Genomic DNA, 8,217 nt, shown 5'->3' on the forward strand with positions numbered 1-8,217 from the left:
GTGCACAATATTCACAGTTCTCAGTTGCTGAAGAGGAACAAAGAAAACCAAAACAAAAGAGTTCTATTTACATGCTCCATAGTGGTAACCATCAGTTCATTTCCATCCACAACAAAACCCCTTATTAAAAAGGCATTATGTTCCTCCCCACTATTTATTCTAATGAAATCTCAACAGCTGATCTATTAGTGGCTAATAATATTCTAGGCTGAAACAAACTTGACCCCAAAGACAGTGCATGCCACAATATCAAAGTCAACTACAAACACCTCCATGGGCCTGAAAAACCATATTTTCATCCAAATCTAAGTAAGAGCTACAAGTTACCAATGTTGTTGATGGTATTTGGGGCTCTATGAAATATTATGAACTAGAAGACTTTGATAACAACATGCAAAATTCTATCACTGCTAGAAATTCTTGGGTCTAAACCCACTGAATACTTTCAGATATACAAATCACATGCATTATAGTAAAAGGACTACAGAAACAAGAACCACAGCATTCTACCTCAGAGCATCTACTCCTCACCTCAGAAAACACGCGAGCAGATTTCTTTCACAAAGTCACATTAGATGGTTCATCATCTACTGTGTTAAAGCAACGCTGCTAAACATTGGTAACAAAGTACAAACGTATTCAAAACAGTCTCATGGAGCAATTTCTATAGAGCTTCCCAGTTATTTCTACATCATCCCCAGGTGTTTATGGGGGTATGTTCATTTTCAGGTGATCACATACTGAGCCTCCTAGATTTACCTTAACTGACACAGGTAATTACCTTCCCTGAGGTTTGAATTTCTTTCTCATTATTACTCATACATTTTGACCTGGCTACTTGTTTCTGCTGATGCACTCAGTTACCACTAGTTTTACACTGAACCAACTTCTTCCAGCTAAGCTGTTCACTGGAATTACAGACAACACTGGATTTAAGCCACACAGTCTTCAGAAATGATGAACGTAGGCGATTTCAAAGCTTACAGAGTAACTCTGCTTTTTGGTATCTGGACAACATCAAATAGAAGCTGCTTATCTGAAACGATGTGATGGACAAAAGGGCAGCTGGTGCTTGCCTGGATAGCTGCATTCGTAGCAAAAGCTTATTGAGCTCTTTTTGAGACAGATACATTGCTAAGAGAGATGTCATCATCTGGRCTGGTAAGATGACAGACACAAATGGAAAGAATATGAGCTATGCACAGAGCGGTACCAGCTGAAAAGGAAAAGTAAGAAAAGGCAGCAGAGCTAAGAAACTCTCCATTTCCAACCAGAAACATCCCATCCCAAGGACAGCATATCACCTTGGACATCTGCTCCTGATTTCAAGCTTTGTTCAGAACCAGCAATGTCAGGATTAACTGCAGTGCTTTGGTAAAGCAAATACCCAACAGAGAGCAGACACTATTCCAGCTAGCTCTGGTCTGCCTCCTCTTCCCASTGCATTTGCTGTTCTCACAGGCACAGCTTTACAAAACCCAGGCCCTGGACAAATCCATAGGAGTAGTCTGTGACAAAACACAGTAAAGCCAGAGACCGTGTTAGCAAGACCTGACTTTTAAGCAAGCCTGCCAGGCAAAGAGAATTTCCCCCAAATCCTGAATTTACAGGCATTAGCCTCCTCAGTCCAAAAGAAGGAACCAGCACCATGCCCCTTACCATCAGCACAGTTGATTTTTCAGGTTAAAAATAAAGCTTTATGTAACATTAGACCCACAATCAAGATGAACAGATCATTAACAGTTACTTAGCATGAAGTGCTGCCCATGCTTTTAACAAACTACCTCTACCAGCACTCGAGGGTCAGAAAATATGCTTTAAAATGATAAATAGTGGACTAAAATAAACACAGCATTGGGGCACTCACCTCCTCACGTATRTCAGTACAAGCTATATATCTTGAAGGTATGCAAGGAAAGTCCTCCTCTCTATTTTAAAAGTTAACTACTTCAATTAGGTGGCCATTCTAATTTGGGCTTGCAAACTTGGAGCAATCACCAGCAGAATAAAACAGCCAGTACACACTCTTCAGTCACAGGATTTGTTACAGCAATTCACAAAGCTCTCAGCAGTTTCACAACAAAATAGTCACATCTGCAGTTCCACAAAAATSATAGAGTCTGTGCCAACATTTCATCTTATGAATGTTTGCAGGCTCTGATTTCCATGTTTAGGAAAGGACTGAAACAAGCCAATTATTTCTAAAATTATTTCACTGCTCTGGCTTGCTATTCTCAAACTTAAGGAGGAAACTGTTTGGTCAGGGTAGTGGAATGGTGGCAGTGATTTATACCAATGTGAGTGAGGCTCCACTCCTACAGGAAGGAGAGAAATCTAAGCCCCAGGGTGGTAAAGTGCACTCCTACTGAAAKAGAAAAACTCGCTCTGCAAAACCATCAGAAAAATGTACTGCTCCAGAGAAAAAAATGGATTCCCTTTCCCAGAATGTCTGGATGATACTAGACAAAAATAAATGTTTCATTCACCTGTGTGAATAAAAGAAGAAAAGAAAAAAATCCAACAGGCAAGTGTAATTCTGTAAGTTTACAGCAAATTCAAAGACAGCGTATGTTTAAGGAATAGAGTATAGGTGAAGTATCATCTTTGGCAAAACAAGTACTCTCTCAGAAGGCCTAACTTGCTTACAAATCTCCTGGCCTAGACAATACGACATAAGTCTTGCAAGTGTGGAGAAAAATGAAACCTCAAGCCCCTAAGGACTCGTACTGTCATTAACAGGCCTACAGGAGCTCAACTGTTATTTTTATTTATTTGTTTTCAACAGTACCATAAGCCTGTATTTTGTATAGCAAGAGTTTTAGTCGCATGAGCTGCATTCAGACATGCAAAAATCTAATGAACTACTGAACACATGGAATATATGCAGGGAAATCAGGCTACCCATCTTTTGGGTCATAACCAGCAAAGTTTTAAGACAAATCTCCAGTGTGATTCTGTGGAGAAGCCTATGGGGCTGTCTCTACATCTGCACACAACAACTGTCAACTTACAACCCATGCACTACTTGGGAGAAGGCGATTTTCCAACACCAGCTGGGAGAACAGAGCGACATCAAGGGACTGTTGTACTCCCAGGTGCCATTTGGAAGAGAAACCTCTTGGCTACTTCCTTCCCGATCTCATTACCATTAATTCACTATTTTCATTCTGTACACATGAAGTAAAATTGCAATCCTGGCGAGCTGGTGGGAGGCAGGAACAGGGCTACAAGATACAATATTGTAATTAGACAAGCATCTGTCTGCCTGCCTCTCTGCCCAAAAAGGCTGTTTAAGAGCAGCTAAACTTTAGGAATCCTGTCTTCCAAGGGCTTCCTAAGCCTGCTATTCTCCACTGGAGCTTTTCCCTTGATTTCACACTCATAAAACATTCACCTCTACCTGAAGAGGTCTGAAATGCTGCTGGTTGCTAAGAGGCTTTTGGCATTGGAGGGAARAAACAAGCTAGTAATTGGAATGACCTGCTTTTACAGATTACATGTCATCTGTTATGAAAATTTTTAGCACCTTAGAGATATATCCAAGAACAAAGACCCTCTCCCCACTATGCAAATTTCTTAGCATATTTTTCAGTAATTTTGGTTTTATTCATTGCCCCTTGTAAAAGCTCTCTGTACCTTTTTAAAATGTCAGTATTTTCAAAGCATTCCTAATGATCTCCAAGATGCCATTTAGTGACTCCTGCCACTGCTGGCATTACAAACAGAACACATTTTCCCAGAGCAACAACTCTCTGYGGGGACAAAGGAAATGGTTGTCTCTGTGCTCAGGACAGAAAGCACCAGGACTGCCACCTTCTGGGGTGTAGAATTCTGGAAAAAAAAAGACGTAATCTCATTTTCACGTTGGCTCAATACATAGGTCACATATGAGTAATTAAATATGCAATAACAAACTTCAGTTTAAAAAAAAAAAATTTCCAAGTGACGTTTAGGTCTGTTAACAGTCTCAAGTGTTAGTTCAATTCTTGCAGTACAATGTCCTAGAGCTAGTCCACAAATGCAGCAGTACCAGTGCAAAACTTTTCTTCAGAGATTGCAGGGATGGGTCAAGCCCATTTCCCAGGTAATTTCCATCTCTGCAAGATCTAGTGACACTGGAAAGCCACTAGTATTATATATGGGAAAGCCASTGCAAACAAGGCAAATCACCAGTCTAAAAGGAAATCTGTTAAAAGCAGCAGATGCAGCAAGGTTGGTTTTAAAGGGTTACCAAATCTCTCAAAGAAGCTTGTGTGTAAAGCAATGCCCGAGATAATTCTGTAATAGAAGTCATGCTCTAAATTTCTATGCCTAGAGGCTCAAAATTTCTTGCAAGGCCAACTAGTAACATGAGAAGCAAAAGAACCATGACATTGAGGAACAGCTAATAGGCTGGCTAGAACTTGAACGATGCAAGATGAACTGGTTCTGGCTCCTTTTGGGTTGTTTGGCATTTGCAAGAGAAGGCAGAGGGAGCTGCCTTCCAGGGACCTGTAGAGATTCCTGTCCTGCCAGATGTCTGGTTGCAAGAGCATCTAGGCTAGGTTTTAGAGAAGAGATGATGAATGATTTACAAAAATTGAGCTTACCTTACCTCCTCAGGATAGGAGATGCGGACAAATTCTTCCACATGAGATAGCTCATCCTAGGGCAATACTAGGGAGAAATTCAGATGTCAATCTGGAAATGAATGGATGCTCTGGATATGGTAAAGCACCTTCAAACTCAGTCTCTAGAGAATCAGAGATATGAGAATATTTCTCCTGCTGCAGTTGTAAGACTGGAGAATTGTTTAATAGGCTGATGATGTAAAGAAGAACAGAATGATGAACAAGTGCAGCCTGTTCAGAGAAGCAAAACACTCCTTGAGGCTTGCACTGAGAAGACACAAACTAAAGGCCTGATGAAGAAGGAAGTGCCTGGTTGTGAGGCACTGTGAAAACTGTGATACAGTTTTCATGGTATCACTTGCATCCCTGTTCTTTGGAAAAAGTACAGCCTTCAGATACAATGTGACAGAAAACCTAAAACGTAAAGCAGATACTGATCTATCTTTACCTTACTTAAAAACAAAAACAAAACAAAACAAAAAAAAAACAAACAAACAAAAAAAAAGAAGTAAAAGACCTTGGTTAAAGACCCACAATATTAAACACTGAGACCTGCTGGCTAGACTGTTGCAGCATGACTGAGGCCAGTAAAGGGAAACAGAGGCATGAACTGAATGAAACTTCAGAACGAGTCAAATATACCCAAAACAAAAGTATATCTCCATACAAATAGATTCATCCTCCAAATTCATCTAAGTCTTCTCACCAAGAGGTGAAATCATCAGGGATAGACTATACATTAAAATGGTAGCATAAGTATGCTGCAGTTGTAAAATTAAAAAGAAACTATGCACAGAATTAATATTAATGAATACAAATGGCCCTGTTAGCTTGGAGTCCTTCGAGAAGTACAAGTTTTTCCTTCTAAGAAAGTCAAATAATTTGAGTAAGTTACAKTAAAAGGAAAAATTTAAATAGAATTGTAGGCAGACTGAATAACTGAAACAGTATGATCATATATGTATATATATATATATAAAAAAAATCTCTTCAGTAAAATCACTATTTTCTAAAACATTTTTAATTTAAACTTCAATTTCCACTTTTTAAAAAGGGTAACCACGATTTTAGAATATTTTTAATTTGCAGATTAATGCTGAACTTGTTGAAATACTTCCTTTGACTTCTGTTTACAATGTTTCAGTAGGTGAACGTAGCCCCAGAGTGCAAATACTCCAGTGTCAGACACTTTGGAGTGTTTGACAAAAAAAAAAAAATTGACAAAAACATGATTTGCAATGCTTTTTTACTACAAAAGTAATCAAAAATGTATAGTGATTTTCATCATTTTTAAGAACTCCCCTCAAGCATCCTTTTTGTTGATTGCACGCAACAGCCCCACTGTCCCACGTCTACACTTCCACTGATTTTTGATTTTAAGTAGTTTTACACTTTTACTGGGATTAAATTTAGAGCCTAGTACTATCCCTATACCATTTTTTAGCATCTTAATGACATATAATATACATATACATATTTAGCATCTTAATGACATATAATATACATATAATATACATTAACTGCTCCGTTTAAATTTTGAGCAGAGGTGTGCATCTCCGGACATGAAAAATTCAGAGGATTCAACAAGATTGCTTTTTAGGTATGCCTCTGCTGATTTAAATTGCATGGGCATCAAAAAGTGACATATAGCACAGAGTATTTTTGCTGTGCTGTTAACATTAAGATGCATCATTACCTGAAGAAAAAGCTACAGCTCTAATTAGAAAGTATCCTGTCACTGTGCAAAATGATTATTGCTGTACATAAATATGAAACAAATAGGAGTGGATACATAAGGGGAAAAAAAAGGAAAAAAGGGGAAAAAATCCTGAGCTTACTGCAGTGGGTTTACAGCTTAAAACATGTATCTTTACTGAAACACAAGCACTTTAAACATCTGTGTTTAAAGATGTACTGAGTTTCTTCTTCTGTTTTAGTGTTCAGGTCCTCTAGGTTTAGGTGCAATATCCCCAACTATCTACAATAGTAACTTTTACATAAAAGTGTTTATATAGAGAGGAAACTACCAGAATAGCCTGTTCTGAATATTTACAGTTGTGCACCTCTCCCCATTCAATGTCTGGCTCTGGTAAAGGCATGTGCATATGGAAAGTAAGCTCGTTACATTATTGTTAGTGCGTTTCTGTAGGTAAATTAGCTGTCCGTTTCACAAACAAATCTATTTAACTTCTGCATTTCTCAAGATCACAGGAACAAATGACAGAATTTGATCCCTGTTCACTTATAAATAGAAACATATTTGGTGAGATTACTTTCTGCATTTACTCTTTCTTACAAGAATTGTTTAATGAAGGTGAAAGCAAATAGAAGCCTGAGAGAATTCTTCCTAAATCRACCTAAATCGCACCTAAATTCACTAGATTTCTGTTTTGCAGTGACAGATCTATTATGCTGATTTTTTCCCAATAGTAATTATCAATCTTATATTTGCCAAGCATTGTGTTATTTTTGTATTTAATACAGACTTACAACAGTGTAATGTACTTCAGGTGCAATATGCAGTATTAATTTTCTAGCCTCCTGACTTGTAAACTGCTCCCTGTACTGCAAAAGCCTCAGTGGGAAAAGACTCTGGAAGGGTACAGGTATCATTCACATGAAATATTTTGCATATTCCATGATGTTAATAGTTTCATGACTGTTGACAACTGCATCTTCTAAATAGAACCTGCTGCAAACAAACCAATACCTTATGAACTTACAGCTGTGGAAATGGAGAGTCCTTCAGAACCAATAGTTTTAGTAGTGCTGCAGAACTTAATCTATTTCCTAGCTTTCTTAGCAGTTCTAAAAATGTGACAGCTGCCACTCAAGTTCATCAGGTAAAGTCACTCTGTTACCTCTAAAGAGCACAGATTTAATTTACACCTGCGTTTACAGAATATCTATGACTAGATAAATAATGACTAGAAAAAAGTCATTTGCACAGGTCCTGAAAGCAGACTCTGGCTCACTATCAAACTTCTTAGCTGCAATAACTTCTTGTAAAGGGTAGGATAACTACTCTTTCTTAGACTTACTATTTCAGTCTAGACTATGGCGTCATCTTATGCTGTCAGTGTCTGCCAGGTGCTCTGGAGCTCTATCCTCCATCGGCTTCTTTAAGGAACATCTTATCTTGCACAGAATTGCTGTCTTCAGAGTTCTGGGTGCTCCTCAGCACTTTTAATGAAACATGACCTGTGGACAAAGTCAACAGTAGAGCAATTCTAGTGAAACACAAAGTACGTTTTTAGCAGTTTAAGAAAACAGCGCAATTAAGACTAGCTGYGTCATAGCTTAGCAGTTTGATAGAGAAGTGCCTACACATGGAACTTAGTTTGCATTATTCCAGTTAATGGCATGCTGGCAGCATGGAACACAGTAAAGCCTATCAGCAAGAAACTTGTCTCCACACCTTGCAACTACCAAGGATTGTTTTCACTGCAGCTTTCAGAACCTTTCTTAACATCCAGGCACACTCAAGAGGACTGAACTTGTATACCATGCAATAATGCAAATACATATATGCTGAACAAATTCACATATAWACAATATATTACATGCAGTTAATATTCTTTTGTACTCATTGCTATGYGAGTCCAGC

At 38.3% G+C, this 8,217-nt stretch overlaps 1 protein-coding gene across 8 annotated transcripts in view; it reads right to left on the reverse strand.

The window, feature by feature from the left end:
* PTPN5 (protein tyrosine phosphatase, non-receptor type 5) overlaps positions 1-7,842 on the reverse strand; it is a 65,416-nt gene extending 57,574 nt beyond the window's left edge. For 3 of the 8 annotated variants that reach the window (XM_026044139.1, XM_026044137.1, XM_026044138.1), the window contains exons 1-2: positions 7,652-7,842; positions 4,590-4,680 (exon numbers count right to left, since the gene is read on the reverse strand). The gene's annotated coding sequence lies outside the window, so the exon portion shown is untranslated. Of the gene's footprint in view, positions 1-3,636; positions 3,656-4,589; positions 4,681-7,651 lie in introns of those variants that run through there. The other 5 variants (XM_026044141.1, XM_026044143.1, XM_026044140.1 and 2 more) reach the window with 4 other exon arrangements.
* Between the last annotated feature and the right edge of the window lie 375 nt (positions 7,843-8,217).

This window comes from Nothoprocta perdicaria, unplaced genomic scaffold (assembly GCF_003342845.1).
Source record: "Nothoprocta perdicaria isolate Ctin4 unplaced genomic scaffold, notPer1 scaffold_350, whole genome shotgun sequence".
Taxonomy (NCBI): Eukaryota; Metazoa; Chordata; class Aves; order Tinamiformes; family Tinamidae; genus Nothoprocta; species Nothoprocta perdicaria.